Raw genomic sequence first — 17,495 nt, 5'->3', positions numbered from 1 at the left:
GATGGCTTTTGTGGCTTCCCCCCTCCCTCCCTTCCCCCTACTGTCGTCATGCTTCCCAACCTCCCCTGACTCTGCTCCCCCTTTATCGCCCACATACACCCCCGCTGCACCTGGAGATCTCCTGCTGCGGGTCCGCCAACAAAGCACCATGGGGCAACAGCATCCCACCTCTTCTGTCTAGCCGCGGCCCAGGCAGGAGCCCGCCTCCAGCCCGAGAGGGGAGGGGGCCGGAACCCAAAGGCGCAGGCGCGGGTTCCCTGCCGTTTGCAGTGCCTTCCCGTTCCCGGAACGCCCAGGCGATTCAATCTACTCATTGGGCGCTGCCGCAACCTTCCAAACCGGGTGAAGGGGTGGGCAGGGGCAGCAAGTGCAACACACGCCAGCCAAGACCTCCGCACCAGAACACAGGACCTGCTTTATCCGGGGGAAGGACATTGCTTCACCAGCCACCAGGAAAACAGTCCCTGTGCACCTGGATTCCCATTGCCACCAAGTTCTTGTAAACTCCAGTCCAGACGACACGCCAGAGAACCAGGCCTCGGGCCCTGTGGGCACGCCTGATGACTCGGCTCCCGCCAAACGGGCTGGCACACTCTGCAAATCAAGGGGCCCACTGCACCTCACCAAGAGCACAGGGAGGCGCCAAGAAAGGAACGAGCCTATGGAACCCACATCCAAAGCAAGCAATTAATCCAAGACAAAACAGGTCTCAGCGCTCCACATTGCTCCTCTTGCATGGACAGCCTGGCCACCCTGTTCTGGCACAGCCCAAGTCCCCTCCACCCTATGCCGGCCTGATCAAAAGGGCCCTGCCTACTGGAGCAGGGCGGTGTCTCTCCAAGGTTCTATAGCTCTCACTCTCTAGCTCCCTCCCCCTCTCTCTTCTGGGTTTGCTCCTGCTTCTCTCGATATTTCTGTCGCCTTCCCTCGGTCTCTCTGTCTCTCTCTTTCTCTGTCCCTCTCTCTTTCTCTGCCTCTCTGTCTGTCTCTTTCCCTCTCCGCCTCCCCCCGTCTCTCTTGATTGCTGTCTCTCTCCCTCACTTGGTTTCAATCTCTCCATCCATCTCTTCCTTACTCTCCTTTAAGCCGTTTGTGTGTGTGTGCATCTGTGTGTGTGTCTGTGTGTGTCTGTGTGTGCGCGCACGCACGTGTGTGGGTTCCCTCACGCGAGCGCTCAGATGTGTCTCTGTGTGGGGCTGTGGATTTGCTCCTGGTGGTGGTAGGGTGTGTCTGGATTTCTCTCACTCTCGCTGGGTATCAGGTTGCCAGCTCAGGTGCCAGCTCAGGGCAAAACAGGGCCAGCCCCATCCCCAACTCCCCACTCCTCTTGCCCACCAGCCGGTCCTTGGTTGGAACAAGTGATCGCGGTGGAGGCGTTGTGACAAAAAGGCTACGTGCGGCTGGGCCGGCTGTTTGCCCTTGGCCAGCCATGACGGCTCTGTGTGCGTGAGGTAATAGGAGGCCTCACAGAAGTTCCTGAGCGGCCAGGTACCAAAAGAATACCTCCCCGACAGGGTGGAGCACCAGACGGGGTCCCAGGATCGTGGGGCCTGGGTCTTGACGCCTGGGAACACTCCCTGTTCAGAGTGGGTGTGATATGGTGGAAGCTTGGGGGCTTGGGAGTCAGGGGGAAGGCTGCGGGCCAGGAGCTCGGGGGTCCCAATCCCAGCCCGACGGCCCCGGGCCTACGGTGCTGGCTGGGGTCCAGCAGGCATGGCTGGGCCAAGCTCTTGGGGCAGACAGGTGCCTCTGCCGGCATCTACCACCATACCACCCTGAACGCACCTGATCTCGGAAGGTAAGCAGGGTGGGGCCTGGTTAGTACTTGAATGGGAGACCCTCTGGGAATACCAGGTACTGTAGGCTTTTCTGATTTCTTTCTTTTCTACCTTCCTTTCTTCCTTTCTCTGTGTCTTCTTCCTTCCTTCCTTCCTTCCTCTTTTTTTCTTTTTTCTTTCTTTCTTTCTTTCTTTCTTTCTTTCTTTCTTTCTTTCTTTCTTTCTTTCTTTCTTTCTTTCTTTCCTTTCTTTCTTTCTCTTTCTTTCTTTCTTGCATTCTTTTCTTTCTTCTTTCTTTCCTTCTTTCTTTCATTTCTTTCTCTCTTTCTTCCTTTCTTCCTTCTTTTCTTTCTTTCTCTTTCTTTCTTTCTTTCCTTCTCTCTCTCTTTCTCTTTCTTTCTTTCTTTCTTTCTTTCTCTCTTTCTCTCTTTCTCTTTCTTTCTTTCTTTCTTTCTTTCTTTCTTTCTTTCTTTCTTTCTTTCTTTCTTTTTTTTCTTTTCTTTTCTTTTCTTTTCTTTTCTTTTCTTTTCTTTTCTTTTCTTTCTGAGTCTTGCTCTGTCACCCAGGCTGGAGTGCAGTGGCGCGATCTCGGCACACTGCAAGCTCCGCCTCCCGGGTTCAGGCCATTCCCCTTCCTCAGCCTCCTGAGTAGCTGGGACTCCAGGCACCCATCACGACCCCAGGCTCATGTTTTGTAGTATTAGAAGAGACGAGGTTTCACTGTGTAAACCAGGCTGGTCTGGATCTCCTGACTTCGTGATCGAAACGCCTCGGTCTCCCAAAGTGCTGGGATTACAGGTGTGATCCAGCCCGCCTGGCCTGCTGTAGGCTTTTGTGACTTCCCCCCTCCGTCCCTTCCCCCTACTGTCGCCATGCTTCCCAACCTCCCCTGACTCTGCTCCCCCTTTATCGCCCAACACCCCCGCCGCAGCAGCCGGGGACCTCCTTCTTGGCGTCTGCCACCAATGCACCACCGAGCAGCAGAATCCCACTGCTTCCTCCGCGCTGCCGCCCCACCAAGAGCCCGGCTCCAGTCCAGGAGGGCAGGGGGCCGGACCCCAAAGGCCCAGGAGCAGGTTCCCTGCCATTCGCAGTGCCTTCCCGCTCCAGGAACGCCCAGGAGATTCAATCCACTCATCGGGCGCCGCCACAACCTTCCAAACGGGGGAAGGGGTGGGCAGGGGCAGCGGGTGCCCCACACACCAGCCAAGACCTCCACTCAATAACGCAGGTGCTGTTTTATCCGGGGGAAGGGCATTGCTACGCCAGCCACCAGGAAAGCAGTCCCTGTGCACCCGGATTCCCAATTGCCACCAACTTCGTGTAAACTCCAGTCCTGAGGACACACCAGAGAACCAGGCCTGGGGCCCCATGGGCACACCCGTTGCCATGAATCCCTCCAAACGGGCAGGCGCAGTCTACAAATCAAGGGGACCACCACACCGCACCAAGAGAACAGGGGGATGCCTAGGAAACCCACCTCCAAAGCAAGCAATTAATCCAAGACAAATCCCGTCTGAGCACACCGTTGCTCCTCTCGCATGGAACGGCTTGCCACCCTGTTCTGGCCCAGCCCAAGCCCCCTCCACCCTATCCTGACCTGTTCAAAAAGGCCCTGCTTACCGGAGCAGGGCGCTCCCACTCCAAGGCTCTATTGCTCTCTCTCTCTATCTCCCTCCTACTCTCTCTTCTGGGTTTGCCCTTGCACCTCCTGCTGCTTCTGTCGCCTTCCCTCTGTTTCTCTGTCTCTCTCTCTTTGTCTGTCCCTCTCTTTCTCTGCCTCTCTGTCTGTCTCTTTCCTTCTCCCCCTCCCCTGTTTCTCTCGATCGCTGTCTCTCTCCCTCCCTCGGTTTCAATCTCTCCATCCATCTCTTCCTTGCTCTCTGTCAAGCCGGTTGTGTGTTTGTGCATATGTGTGTGTGTATGTGTGTGTCTATGTGTGTCTATGTGTGTGTGCGTGCGCGCTTGTGGGATCCCGAGCAAGATCGCCCAGGTGTGTCTGTGTGTGGGGCTGTGGATTTGCTCCTGGTGGTGGTGGGGTGTGTCTGGGTTTCTCTCAGCCCGTCCTGCTGGGGATCAGGTTGCTGGCTCTAGTGACATCCAGGGGCAAAGCAGGGTCATCCCTCAACCCCGAACCCCCCTCGCCCTCTTGCCCACCAGCCGGGTCTTGGTCGGAACAAGCGACCGTGGTGGGGGCGTTGTGAGAAAGAGGCCACAAGCGTGTGGGCCGGCTGTTGGAACTTGGGCAGTCCTGACAGCTCTGGGTGGGTGCCGCAAGAACGGGCCTCGTAGGAGTTTGTGATTGACCAGAAATCCAAAAGAATACCTCCGCTACAGGGCGGAAGAGGGGACGGGGTCCTAGGATCTTGAACCCTGGGCCCTGACGCCTCAGAGGTCCCGATCTGAGCCCAGCGTCCCCGGGCTGGCGGAGTCGGCCGCAAGCCGGCGGGCATGGCTGGGCCCAGCTCTTGGGGCAGCCAGGCGCCTCTGCTGGTGACTATGGACATACCATCCTGTACAGGCCCGATATCATCTGTTCTCGTGAAGCTAAGCAGGGTCGGTTCTGGTTACTTACTTGGATGGGAGACAGCCTGGGAATACTGGGCGCTATAGGCTTTCTTTCTTGTCTTTCTTTTATACTACCTTCCTTTCTTCCGTTCTCTCTTCTTTCTTTCTTTCTTTCCTTCTATCTTTCTTTTCTTTCTCTATATCTTTCTTTCTTTCTTCTTTCTTTCCCTCTTTCTTTTCCTTCCTTCCTTCCTTCCTTCCTTCCTTCCTTCCTTCCTTCCTTCCTTCCTTCCTTCCTTCCTTCCTTCTTTTTTTTTTTTTCTTCCAGACGGAGTCTCGCTCTGTTACCCAGGCTGGAGAGTAGTTGCGCGATCTCGGCTCACTGCAAGCTCCGCCTCTCGGGTTCACGCCATTCTCCTGCCCGAGAAAGGGGTTTCCACTGTGTAACCCAGGCTGGTCTGGATCCCCTGACCTCCTGATCCATACACCTCGGCCTCCCAAAGTGCTGGGATTACAGGCGTGATCCACTGCGCCGTACCTGCTGTAGGCTTTTGCTTCTTCCCCCCTCCCTCCCTTTCCCCCTACTGTCGCCATGCTTCCCAACCTCCCCTGACTGCTCCCACGTCATCGCCCACCTACACCGCAGCCGCAGCCGGTGACCTCCTCCTGGGGGTCCGCCACCAAAGCACCACCGGGCAGAAGTATCCCACCGCTTCCGCCTAGCCGCCGCCCAGCCAGGAGCCCATCTCCAGCCCGGGAGGGCAGGGGGCCGGACCCCAATGGCTCAGGCGCCGGTTTCCTGCCGTTCCCGGTGCCTATCCCCTTCCAGAATGCACAGGCGATTCAATCCACTTATCGGGCGCCACCACAATCTTCCAAACCGGGGGAAGGGGCAGACAGGGTCAACGGGTGCCACACATACCAGTGAAGACCTCCGCTCCACAACACAGGTCCTGCTTTATCGGGGGGAAGGACATTGCTATGCCAGCCACCAGGAAAACAGTCCCTGTGCACCCAGATTGCCATTGCCACCAACCTCGTGTAAACTAAAGTCCTGAGGACATGCCAGAGACCCATGCCTCTGGTCCCGTGGGTACGCCCGGTGCCACGGCTCCCGCCAAATGGGCGGGGGCACTCTGGAAATCAAGGGGCCCACGGCACCACACCAAGAGCACAGGGAGGTGCCAACACAGGAAGGAGCCTACGAAACCCACCTCCAAAGCAAGTAATTAATCCAAGACAAAATCGGTCTCAGCGCTCCGTTACTCCTCTCGAATAGACGGCCCGGCCACCCTGTTCTGGCCCAGCTCAATTCCCCTCCACCCTATCCCGGCCTGCTCAAAAGGGCCCTGCCTACTGGAGCAGGGCGCACCCTCTCCAAGACTCTATCACTCTCGCTCTCTAGCTCCCTCCCCATCTCTCTTCTGGGTTTGCCCCCGCACCTCGCACTACTTCTGTCACCTTCCCTCTGTCTCTCTGTCTCTCTTTCTCTGTCCCTCCCTCATTCTCTGCCTCTGTCTGTCTCTTTCCCTCTCCCCATCCCCTGTCTGTCTCAATGGCTGTCTCTCTTCCTCCCTCAGTTTCAATCTCTCCATCCATCTCTTCCTTGCTCTCCTTCAAGCTGTTTGTGTGGGCGTGCATGTGTGTGTGTGTGTGTGTGTGTGTGCATATGCGTGCGTGCATATGTGGGTTCCCGCACGCAAGGGCCCAGGTGTGTCTGTGTGTGGGGCTGTGGATTTGCTTCTGGTGGTGTTGGGGTGTGTCTGGGTTTCTCTCAGCTCCTCTCACAGGGGATCAGGCTGCCGTCTCTAGTGCCAGCTCCAGGCAAAGCAGGGTCATCCCTCAACCCCAAATACCCCTCGCCTTCTTGCCCACCGGCCAGGTCTTGGTCGGAACAAGCGACCGTGGTTGGGGCGTTGTGAGAAAGAGGCCACGCGCGGCTGGGCCGGCTGTTCGAACTTGGCCAGTCCTGACGGCTCTGGGTGTCTGTGGCAAGAGGGGGCCTCGAAGGAGTTCCTGAGCTACCAGGGATCCTAAAGAATACCTCCGCAACAGGCCCTGATACCTCGGAGCACTCCCTGTTCCGATCGGGCCGGACGTGGTGGAAGCCCGGCAGCTCGGGAGCTGGGGGAAGGCCGCGGGGGAGATGCTAGTGGGTCCTGATCCACGCCCGGCTGCCCCGGACTGGCGGGGATGGCTGGAAGCCGGCGGGCATGGCTGCGCCCGGCTCTTGGGGAAGCCAGACGCCCCTGTAGGTGTCTACAGCCATACTACCCTGAACGCGCCCGGTCTTGCCTGATCTCGGAAGCTAAGCAGTGTTGGGCCTGGTTAGTACTTGAATGGGAGACTGCATGGAAGTACCGGGTGCTGTAGGTGTTTTTGCTTTCTTTCTTTTCTACCTTCCTTTCTTCCCTTCTCTCTCTTCTTTCTTTTTTCTTTCTTTCCTTCCTTCTTTCTTTCCTCTTTCCTTCTTTCTTTCTTTTCTGCCTTTATTCTCTCTCTTTCTTTTCTTTTCTTTTCTTTCTTTCTTTCTTTCTTTTTCTTCCTTCCTTCCTTCTTTCCTTCCTTCCTTCCTTCCTTTCTTTCCTCCTTCCTTCCTTCCTTCCTTCCTTCCTTCCTTCCTTCCTTCTTTCCTTCCTTCCTTCCTTTCTTTCCTCCTTCCTTCCTTCCTTCCTTCCTTCCTTCCTTCTTTCCTTCCTTCCTTCCTTCCTTCCTTCCTTCCTTCCTTCTTTCCTTCTCTTCCAAATTCAGTCTCAGTCTGTCACCCAGGCTGTCTGGCAGTGGCGCTATCTCGGTTCACTGCAAGCTCTGCCTCCTTGGTTCACCCCATTCTCCTGCCTCAGCCTCCAGAGCAGCTGGGACTACAGGCGCCTGCCCCCACGCCGGGCTCATGTTTTGTAGTTTTAGTAGAGATGGGATTTCACCGTGTTAGCCAGGCTGGTCTGGATCTCCTGCCATCCTGATCCACCCCCCTCGGGCCCCCACAGTGCTGGGTTTACAGGCATGATCCACCGCACCCAGCCTGCTGTAGGCATTTGTGGCTTGACCCTTCCCTCAATTGCCCCTACTGTCGCCATGCTTCCCAACCTCCCCTGACTCTGCTATCCCTTTATTGTCCGCCTACACCACCGCAACAACCGGGGACCTCCTCCTGGGAGTCCGCCAACAAAGCACCACCGGACAGCAGCATCCTACTGCTTCCGCCTCGCCCACACCCTGCCAGGAGCCCGGCTCCAGCCTGGGAGGGCAGGGGGCCGGACACCAAAGATGCAGGCGTGGGTTCCCTGCCGTTCCCGGTGTCTTCCCACTCCCGGAATGCCCATGCGATTTCATCCACACATTGGGCGCTGTGGCAACCTTTCAAATCAGGGGAAAGGGCGGGCAGGGGCAGCGGGTGCCACACACGCCAGCCAAGACCTCCACTCCAGAACGCAGGGGCTGCTTTATCCAGGTGAAAGACATTGCATCGCCAGCCACCAGGAAAACAGTGCCTTTGCACCTGGATTCCCATTGCCACCAACTTTTTGTAAACTCCAGTCCTGAGGACACACCAGAGACCCAGTCCTCGGGACCCGTGGGCACCCCCAGTGTCACATCTCCCGCCAAATGGGCTGGCACACTCTGTAAATCAAGGGGCCCACCGCACCGCACCAAGAGCACAGGGAGGTGCCAACAAAGGAACAAGCGTACGAAACCCACATCCAAGGCAAACAATTAATCCAAGACAAAACCTGTCTCAGTGCTCGGCAGTTCTCCTCTCACATGGAGGGCCGGACCACCCTGTTCTGGCCCAGCCCAAGCCTGCTCCACCCTATCCCCGTCTGCTCAAAAGGGCCTTGCCAACCAGATCAGTGCGGTGTCTCTCCAAGACTCTATCGCTCTCGCTCTCTAGCTCCCTCCGCCTCTAGCTCCCTCTCCCTCTCTCTTCTGGGTTTGCCCCTGCACCTCGTTCTACTTCTGTCGCCTTCCCTCAGTTTCTCTGCCTCTCTCTCTTTCTCTCTCTGTCTCTCTCCCTCTCCACCCTCCTCTCTCTCCATCGCTGTCTCTCTCCCTCCCTCCATTTCAATCTCTCCATCCATCTGTTCCTTGCTCTCCTTCAAACTGTTTGTGTGTGTGTGCATCTGTATGTGTGTATGTCTGTGTGTGTGTTTCTGTGTGTGTGCGCACTCGTGTGTGTGGGTTCCCACACGGGAGCGCCCGGGTGTGTCTGTGTGTGGGTCTGTGGATTTGTTCCTGGTGGTGGTGGGGTGTGTCTTGGTTTCTCTGAGCCCTTCTCACTGGATATCAGGCTGCTGGCTCTAGTGCCAGCTCTAGGCAAAGCAGGGCCATCTCCCAACCTCCAATCCCCCACACCCTCTTGCCCGCCGGCAGGAACTTAGTCCAGACAAGCCACCGTGGTTGGGGCGTTGTGACAAAAGGGCCATGAGCAGCTTGTCTGGATGTTCGCCCTTGGCCAGCTCAGGCTACTCTGGGTGGGTGGAGCAAGGGGAGGCCTCGGAGGAACACCTGAGCAGCCAGTGATCCAAAAGAATACCTCCGTGACAGGGCGCAGGACTGGACGGTGTCCCAGGGGCTCGTGGGCCCTGGGCCCTGACACCTCGGAGCACTCAATGTTCCGAGCGGGCCTGACATGGTGGATGCTCGGCAGCTCGGGAGCGGGTAAGGCTGAGAGCCAGCGCCCCAGGGGTCCCGAGAGGAGCCCGGTGGCCCAGGGCTGGCGATGCTGGCTGGAAGCCGGTGGTCATGGCTAGGCCGGGCTCTTGGGGCACCCAGGAGTCTCTGCCCACGTCTACAGCCATACCACCCTGAACGTGCCTGATCTTGTCTGATCTCCTAAAGCTAAGCAGGGTTGGGCCTGGTTAGTACTTGGTTGGGAGACTGCATGGGAATACCGGGTGCTGTAGGCTTTTTTACTGTCTTTCTTTCTTTTCTATCTTCCTTTCTTCCCTTTTCTCTCTCTCTCTCTCTTATTTTTTGCTTTCTTTCTTTTATTCTTTCTTTTCTTCTTTCCTTTCTTTCTTTCTTTCTTTCTTTCTTTCTTTCTTTCTTTCTTTCTTTCTTTCTTTCTTTCTTTCTTTCTTTCTTTCTCTTTCTTTCTTTCTTTCATTCTTTCCTCTTTCTTTCCTTCTTTCTTTTCTTTCTCTTTCTCTCTCTTTCTTTCTCTCTCTCTTTCTTTCTTTCTTCTTTCTTTCTTTCTTTCTTCATTTCTTCCTCCCTCCCTCCCTCCCTCCCTCCCTCCCTCCCTCCCTCCCTCCCTCCCTTCCTTCCTTCCTTCCTTCCTTCCTTCCTTCCTTCCTTCCTTCCTTCCTTCCTTCCTTCCTTTTTTTCCTTCTTTCTTTCTTTCTTTTTCTTCCAAACGGAGTCTCGCTCTGTCACCCAGGCTGTAGTGCAATGGCGCAATCTCATCTCACTGCAAGCTCCGCCTCCCGGTTCACGCCATTCTCCTGCCTCAGTCTACCGAGCGGCTGGGACTACACACCACCACCAGCACCCCCGGCTCATGTTTTGTAGTTTTAGTAGAGACGGGGTTTCACCGTGTAAGCCAGGCTGGCCTGGAACTCCTGACCTCGTGATCCACACGGCTCAGCCTCCCAAAGTGCTGGGATTACATTTGTGATCCACCCCGCTCAACCTGCAGCAGGCTTTTGTGGCTTCCTCCCTCCTTCCCTTTCCCCTACTATCGCCATGCTTAACAACCTCCCCTGACTCTTCTCCCCCTTTATCACGCCACTACACCCCCGAGACACCCGGGGAACTCACTCTGGGGGTGCACCACCAATGTACCACCCGGCAGAAGCATTCCACAATATCTGCCTAGCCGCTGCCCCGCCAGGAGCCTGGTTTCAGCCTGGGAAGGTAGGGGGCCGGATCCCAAAAGCACCGGTCCAGGTGTTGGCATTGTGAGAAAAAGTCCATGCACTGCTGGGCCGCCTGTTTGCCCTTAGCCAGCCCTGATGGCTCTGGCTGAGTGGGACAAGAGGGGGCCTCGCAGGACCTCCTGAGCCACCAGGGATCCAAAAGAATACCATGGGACAGGGCAGAGGACTGGACAGGGTCCCAGGATCGTGGGCCCTGGGCTCTGATGCCTCGAAGTACTCCCTGTTCCGAATGGGCCATACGTGGTGGAAGCTCGGGAGCTCGGGAGCTGGGAGAAGGCCAGGGGCGAGTGGGTCAGGGTTCCGATACAAGCCCAGAGGCCCTGGGCTGGCGGTGCCTACTGCAAGCTGGCAGGCACGGCTGGGCTGGCCTCTTGTGGCAGCCAGGCACCTCTGCCAGCATCTATGGCCATACCACCTTGAACACGCGAGATCTCATCTGATCTCAGACACTAACCAGGGTCGGGCCTGGATAGTACTTTGATGGGAGACCGACTGGGAATACCGGGTGCTGTAGGGTTTTTGCCTTCTTTCTTGTCTTTGTTTCTTTTTTGCATTCCTTTCTTTCCTTCTCTCTCTTTCTTTCTTCCCAACCTCCCCTGACTGTACTCCCCCTTTATCACCTTACTACACCTCCGCCGAAATCGGGGACCTCCTCCTGGGTGTCTGCCACCAAAGCATCACCGGGCAGCAGAATTCCACTGCTTCCGCTTCACTGCTGCCCCACCAGGAGCCCAGCTGTAGTCTGGGAGGGCAGATGGCCGGACACCAAAGGCCCAGGCACGCGTTCCCTGCCATTCGTGGTGCCTTCCTGCTCCGGGAATGACCAGACGATTCAATCCACTCATCGGGCTCCACTGCAACCTTCCAAACTGGGGAAAGGGGCAGGTAGGGGCAGCTGGAGCCACATACACCAGCCAAGACCTCCGCTCCAGAACGCAGGGGCTGCTTTATCTGGGTTAGGGACATTGCTTCGCCAGCCACCAGGAAAACAGTCCCTCTGCACCCAGATTCCCATTGCCACCATCTTCGTGTAAACTCCAGTCCTGAGGACACTCCACAGACCCAGACCTTGGGCCCCGTGGGCACGCCTGTTACCACAGCTCCTGCCAAACGTACGGGCACACTCTGCCAATCAAGGGGCCAACCGAACAACATCAAGAGCACATGGATGTGCCAACAAAGGAAGGAGCCTATGAAACCCACCTCCAAAGCAAACAATTAATCCAAGACAAAACCCATTACAGCGCTCCGTTGCTCCTCTTGCGTGGACTGCCTAATCACCCTTTTCTGGCCCAGCCTAAGCCCCATCCACCCTATCCTGGCCTGATCAAAAGTGCCCTGCCTAAAGGAGCAGGGTGCTCCTTCTCCAAGGCTCTATTGCTCTCACTCTCTAGCTCCCACCCCCTCTCTCTTCTGGGTTTGCCCCTGCACCTCGTGATATTTCTGTCACCTTCCCTCTGTCTCTCTTTTTCTCTGTTCCTCTCTCTCTGCCTCTCTGTATGTATCTTTCCCTCTCCCTGTCCCCTGTCTCTCTCGATCACTGTCTCTCTCCCTCCCACGGTGTCAGTCTCTCCATCCATCTCTTTTTGATCTCCTTCAAGCCATTTGTGCATGCATGCATGTGTGTGTGTATGTGTGTGTGTGTGTGTCTGTGTGCCTGTGCTCGCAAGTGTGTGGGTTACTGCATGCGAGTGCCAGCGTGTGTCTGTGTGTGGGGCTGTGAATTTGCTCCTGGTGTTGGTGGGGTGTGTCTGGGTTTCTCTCAGCCCCTCTCCCCAGGGATCAGGCTTCCGGTTCTAGTGCCAGCCCAGGGCAAACAGAGCATCCCCCAACCCCCAATGCCCCATGCCCTCTTGCCCACCAGCCAGGTCTTGGTCGGAACAAACGACCGTAGTTTGGGCATTATGAGAACAAGGCCTCGCGCAGCTGGGTCGGCTGTTCAAACTTGGCCAGTCCTGACGGCTCTGGGTGGGTGCGGCAAGAAGGGGCCTCACAGGAGTTCCTGAGCGGCTAGGGATCCAAAGAATACCTCCGTGACAGGGTGGAGGACGGTACGGGTTCCCAGGGTCGTGGACGCTGGGCCCTGATGCCTCGGAGCACTCCCTGTTCCTAGCAGGCCCGACGTGGTGGAAAGTCAGGAACTCAGGAGCCAGGAGAAGGGCGCAGGCTGGAGGCTCGGGGGTCCTGATCCGAGCCCGGTGGCTCCAGGCTGGCGGTGCCAGCTGGAAGCCAGCAGACATGGCTGGGCCGGTCTCTTGTGGCAGCCAGGCTCCTCTACCAGCGTCTACGACCATACCAACCTGAACACACGAGATCTCATCTGATCTCGGAAGCCAAGCAGGGTCGGGCCTGTTTAGTACTTGGATGGGAGACCGCCTGGGAATACCGGGTGCTGTAGGCTTTTTGCTTTGCTTCTCATTCTTTTTTTTCTACCTTCTTTTGTTTCCTTCTGTCTCTCTCCCTTCTTTCTTTTCTTTTCTTTTCTTTTCTTTTCCTTTCTTTCTTTCTTTCTTTCTTTCTTTCTTTCTTTCTTTCTTTCTTTCTTTCTTTCTTTCTTCTTTCTTTCTTTCTCTTTCTTTCCTTCTTTTCTTTCCTTCATTCTTTATTTTCTTTCTTTCTCTCTCTCTTTCTTTCCTTCCTTCCTTCCTTTCTTTCTCTCTCTCTTTCTTTCTCTCTTTCTCTTTCTTTCTTTCTTTCTTTCTTTCTTTCTTTCTTTCTTTCTTTCTTTCTTTCTTTCTTTCTTTCTTTCTTTCTTTCTTTCTTCCTTCCTTCCTTCCTTCCTTCCTTCCTTCCTTCCTTCCTTCCTTCCTTCCTCTTCTTTCTTTCTTTTTCTTCCAGACAGAGTGTCACTCTGTCACCCAGTGTGGCGTGCAGTGCCGTGATCTTGGCTCACTGCAAGCTCTACCTGATGCATTCATGTCATTCTCCTGCCTCAGCCTCCCAAGCAGCAGGAACTACAGGCACCCACCCCTGCATCGGGCTCATGTTTTGCTGTTTTAGTAGAGACGGGGTTTCACCATGTTAACCAGGCTGGTCTAGATCTCCTGACCTCATAATCCACCCTCCTCCAAATCCCAATGTACTGTGGTTACAGGTGTGATCCACCGTGCATGGCCTGCTATAGTCTTCTGTGGCTTCACCCCTCCCTTCCTTGACCCTACTGTCGCCATGCTTTCCAACCTCCCCTTACTCTGCTCTCACTTCATTGCCTGCCTACTGTCCCGCCGCAGCCGGGAACATCCACTTGGGTATCCGCCATGAAAGCACAACTGGGAAGCAACCTCTCACTGCTTCCGCCTCGCCACCACCATGCCAGGAGCCCAGGTCCATCCCGGGAGGGCAGGGGGCCAGACCATAAATATGTACGCGCAGGTTCCTCCGTTTGCGCTGCCTTTCCACTCCCAGAACGCCCAGGCGATTCAATGCACTCATGGGGTGCTGCCATAACCTTCCAAACCGGGGGAAGGGGCGGGCAGGGGCAGCAGGTGCCACACACGCCAATCAAGGCCTCTGCTCCAGAACGCAGGGGCCGCTTTATCCGGGAGAAGGACATTGCTTTGCCAGCCACCAGGAAAACAGTCCCTGTTCACCTGGATTCCATTGACACCAACTTCGTGTAAACTCCAGTCCCGAGGACATGCCAGAGAACCAGGCCTCGGGCTCTGTGGGCATGTCTGGTGCTACGGCTCCTGCCAAAAGGATGGGCGAACTCTGCAAAATTAGGGGCCCAACGCACCACAACAGGGGCACAGGGAGGTGCCAACAGAGGTAGGAGCCTATGAAACAAACCTCCAAAGCAAGCAATTAACTCAAGACAAAACCCGTCTCAGCGCTCCATTGCTCCTCTTGCATGGATATCCTGGTCACCCTCTTCTGGCCCAGCCCATGTCCCCTCTACCCTATCCTGGCCTGCTCAAGAGGGCCCTGCCTACTGGAGCAGGGCGCTCCCTCTCCAAGGCTCTATCGCTCTCGCTCTGTAGATCCCTCACCCTCTCTCTTCTTGGTTTGCCCCTGCACCTTGCACTCCTTCTCTTGCCTTCCCTCTGTCTCTCTGTCTCTCTCTCTTTCTCTGTCCCTCTCTCTTTCTCTGCCTCTCTGTCTGTCTCTTTCCCTCTCCCCCTCCCCTGTCTCTCTTGACCACTGTCTCTCTCCCTCCCTCAGTTTCAATCTCTCCATCCTTCTCTTCCCTGCTCTCCTTTAAGCCGTTTGCGTGTGTGTGAATATGTGTGTGTGTGTGTGTGTGTGTGTTTGCGTGCACGTGTGTGGGTTCCTGAGCGTGAGCACCCAGGTGTGTCTGTGTGTGGGGCTGTGGATTTTCTCCTGGTGGTGGTGGGGTGTGACTGGGTTTCTCTCAGCAACTCTCACCAGTGATCAAGCTGCCGGCTTTAGTGCCAGCCTGAGGAAAAGCAGGGCCATCCCCCAACCCCCAACCACCCACGCCCTCTTGCCCACCGGCTGGGTCTTGGTCGGGATTAGCGACTGTGGTGGGGACATTGTGAACAGTTCGACTGTTCACCCTTGGCCATCCCTGACGGCTCTGGGTGGGTGGAGCAAGAGGGGGCCACCCAGGAGCTGCTGAGCCTCCTGGGATCCAAAAGAATATCTCCATGAGATGACTGAGGATGGGACGGGGTCCCAGGATCCTGGGACCTGGGCCCTGATGCCTTGGAGCACTCCCTCTTCTGAGTGGGCCTGACGTAGTGGAACCTCGGAATCTCAGGAGCTGGGGGAAGGCCACTGGCCAGCGGCTCAGGGGTCCTGATTCGAGCCGGGCAGACTGGGGCTGGTGGTGCCAGCTGGAAGCTGGTGGGCATGGCTGGGCCGGGCTCTTGGGGAAGCCAGGCGACTCTGCTGGCGTCTACAGCCGTACCACCCTGAACGTGCCCGATCTCGTCTGATCTCGGAAGCTAAGCATGGTCAGGACTGCTTAGTGCTTGAGTGGGAGACCACTTGGGAATACTGGGTGCTGTAGGCTGTTTTGCTTTCTTTCTTGCCTTTCTTTCTTTTCCACCTTCCTTTCTTTCCTTCCCTCTCTCTCTCTTCTTTCTCTTTTTCTTTCTTTCCTTCTTTTTCTTTCTCTCTTACTTCTTTCTTTTCTTTCTGTCTTTCTCTCTCTTCCTTTCTCTCTTTCTTTCTTCTCTCTCTCTCTCTCTCTCTTTCTTTCTTTCTTTTTTTCTTTCTCTCTCTCTTTCTTTCTTTTTCTTTCAGATGGAGTCTTGCTCTATCACCCAGGGTGGAGTTCAGTGACGCCATCTCGGCTCACTGCAAGCTCCTCCTCCCAGGTTCATGCCATTCTCCTGCCTCAGCCTCCTGAGCTGAGGGGAGCCTCCTGTGCATGGGGGGAGCCCGCCCCCATGCCGGGCTCAAGTTTTGTAGTTTTAGTAGAGACGGGGTTTCACCATGTTAGCCAGGCTGGTCTGGATCTGGTGACCTCGTGATCCACCCTCCTCGGAATCCCAACATGCTGTGGTTACAGGCACGATCCACCGTGCACGGCCTGCTGTAGTCTTTTGTGACTTCACCCCTCTCTCCCTTCCGCCTACTGTCGCCAGACTTCCCAACCTCCCCGGACTCTGCTCCCACTTTATCGCCCGCCTACATCCCCGCCACAGCCCAGCCGGGGACGTCCTTTTGGGGGTCCGCCATGACAGCACGACCAGGAAGCGGCCTCCCACCACTTCCGCCTCGCCGGCGCCAAGCCAGGAGCCCAGTTCCAAACCGGGAGAGCAGGGGGTGGGAACATTAAGGCTCAGGCGCAGCTTCCCTGCCGTTCACGCTGCCTTCCCGATCTCCGAACTCCCAGGCGATTCAATGCACTCATCAGGCGCCACCGCAACCTTCCAGACTGGGGGAAGGGGCGGGCAGGGGCAGCGGATGCCACACACGCCAGCCTAGACCTCCCCTCCAGAACGCAGGGGCCGGTTTATCCAGGGGAAGGACATTGCTTTGCCAGCCAGCAGCAAAAGAGTTCCAGTGCATCCGGATTCCATTGCCACCAACTTCGTGTAAACGCCAGTCCCGAGGACATGCCAGAGACCCAGTCCTCGGGCGCCGTGGGCACACCCAGTGGCATGGCTGCTGCCAAATGGATGGGCACACTCTGCAAATCTAGGGGCCCAATGTACCACACCAGGAGCACAGGGAGGTGCCAGCAAAGGAAGGAGACTATGAAACCCATCTCCAAACAAGCAATTAACCCAAGACAAAACCTGTCTCAGAGCTCCATTGCTCCTCTTGCATGGACGGCCTGGCCACCCTGTTCTGGCTCAGCCCATGCCCCCTCCACCCTATCCCAGCCTGCTCAAAAGTGACCTGCCTACCAGAGCAGGGAGCTCCCTCTCCGAGGTTCTATCACTCTTGCTCGCCAGCACCCTCCCCCTCTCTCTTCTGAGTTTGCCTCTGCACCTCATGCTACTTCTGTCACCTTCCCTCTGTCTCTCTGTCTCTCTCTCTTTCTCTGCCTCTCTGTCTGTCTCTTTCCCTCTCCCCTTCCCCTGTCCCACGATTGCTGTCTCTCTCCCTCCCTCGGTTTCAATCTCTCCATTCATCTGTTCCTTGCTCTCCTTCAAGCCCTTTGTGTGGGCATGCATGTGTGTGTGTGTTTCTGTGTCTGTGCATGCACTTGTGTGTGGGTTCCCATGCACGAGCGCCCAGGTGTGTCTCTGTGTGTGGCTGTGGATTTGCTCCTGGTGGTGGTGGGGTGTGTCTGGGTTTCTCTGAGCCCCTCTTTCCAGTGATCAGGCAGCCGGCACTAGTGCCAGCTCCGGGCAAAGCAGGGCCATCTCCCAACCCCCAACCCCCACTCCCTGTTGCCCACCTTGTTGGGGGCATTGTGAGAAAAAGACCATGCGTGGCTCATCCGACTGTTCGCCCTTGGCCAGCTCTGTCGGCTCTGAGTGGGTGGGGCAAGAGGGGGCCTTGCAGGAGCTCTTGAGCCACCAGGGATCCAAAAGAATACCTCCACGTCAGGGCGGAGGACCGGATGGGGTCCTAGGATCATGGGCCCTGGGCCCTGATGCATCGGAGCACTCCCTGTTTTGAGCCGGCCCATCCTGGTGGAACCTCAGGATGTCGGGAGCCGGGTGAAGGACGTGGGCTAGCGGCACGGGGTTCCCCATCCGAGCCTTGCAACCCCGGGCTGGCAGTGCGGGCTGGAACCCGGCGGGCATGGCTTGGCTGGGCTCTTGGGGCAGCCAGGCGCCTCTACTGGTGTCTACGGTGATACCACCCTGAATGCGCCTGATCTTGTCTGATCTCAGAAGATAAGCAGGGTCGGGCCTGGTTAGTACTTGAATGGGAGACCACCTGGGAATACCAGGAGCTGTAGGAT

General features: G+C 56.4%; 1 non-coding gene and 6 pseudogenes across 1 annotated transcript; all 7 read left to right on the top strand.

Annotated features, from left to right (window-relative positions):
- Positions 1–1,757: 1,757 nt before the first annotated feature.
- LOC144338858 (5S ribosomal RNA) lies at positions 1,758–1,866 on the top strand (annotated as a pseudogene).
- A 4,677-nt stretch (positions 1,867–6,543) lies between these two features.
- On the top strand, positions 6,544–6,662 carry LOC114675640 (5S ribosomal RNA; annotated as a pseudogene).
- A 2,411-nt stretch (positions 6,663–9,073) lies between these two features.
- On the top strand, positions 9,074–9,193 carry LOC114675639 (5S ribosomal RNA; annotated as a pseudogene).
- Positions 9,194–10,563: 1,370 nt separating this feature from the next.
- Positions 10,564–10,682, top strand: LOC144338835 (5S ribosomal RNA; annotated as a pseudogene).
- A 1,765-nt stretch (positions 10,683–12,447) lies between these two features.
- Positions 12,448–12,566, top strand: LOC114675125 (5S ribosomal RNA; annotated as a pseudogene).
- A 2,455-nt stretch (positions 12,567–15,021) lies between these two features.
- Positions 15,022–15,140, top strand: LOC144338853 (5S ribosomal RNA; annotated as a pseudogene).
- A 2,236-nt stretch (positions 15,141–17,376) lies between these two features.
- Positions 17,377–17,495, top strand: LOC144338793 (5S ribosomal RNA). Its single transcript, XR_013413167.1, has one exon. It is a non-coding gene; the product is annotated as a 5S ribosomal RNA (ribosomal RNA).

The sequence above is a fragment of the Macaca mulatta genome, chromosome 1 (genome assembly GCF_049350105.2).
Source record: "Macaca mulatta isolate MMU2019108-1 chromosome 1, T2T-MMU8v2.0, whole genome shotgun sequence".
Classification (NCBI taxonomy): Eukaryota; Metazoa; Chordata; class Mammalia; order Primates; family Cercopithecidae; genus Macaca; species Macaca mulatta.
The sequence above is the reverse complement of the archived record's forward strand: the minus strand, read 5'-3'. Positions and strand labels throughout refer to the sequence as shown.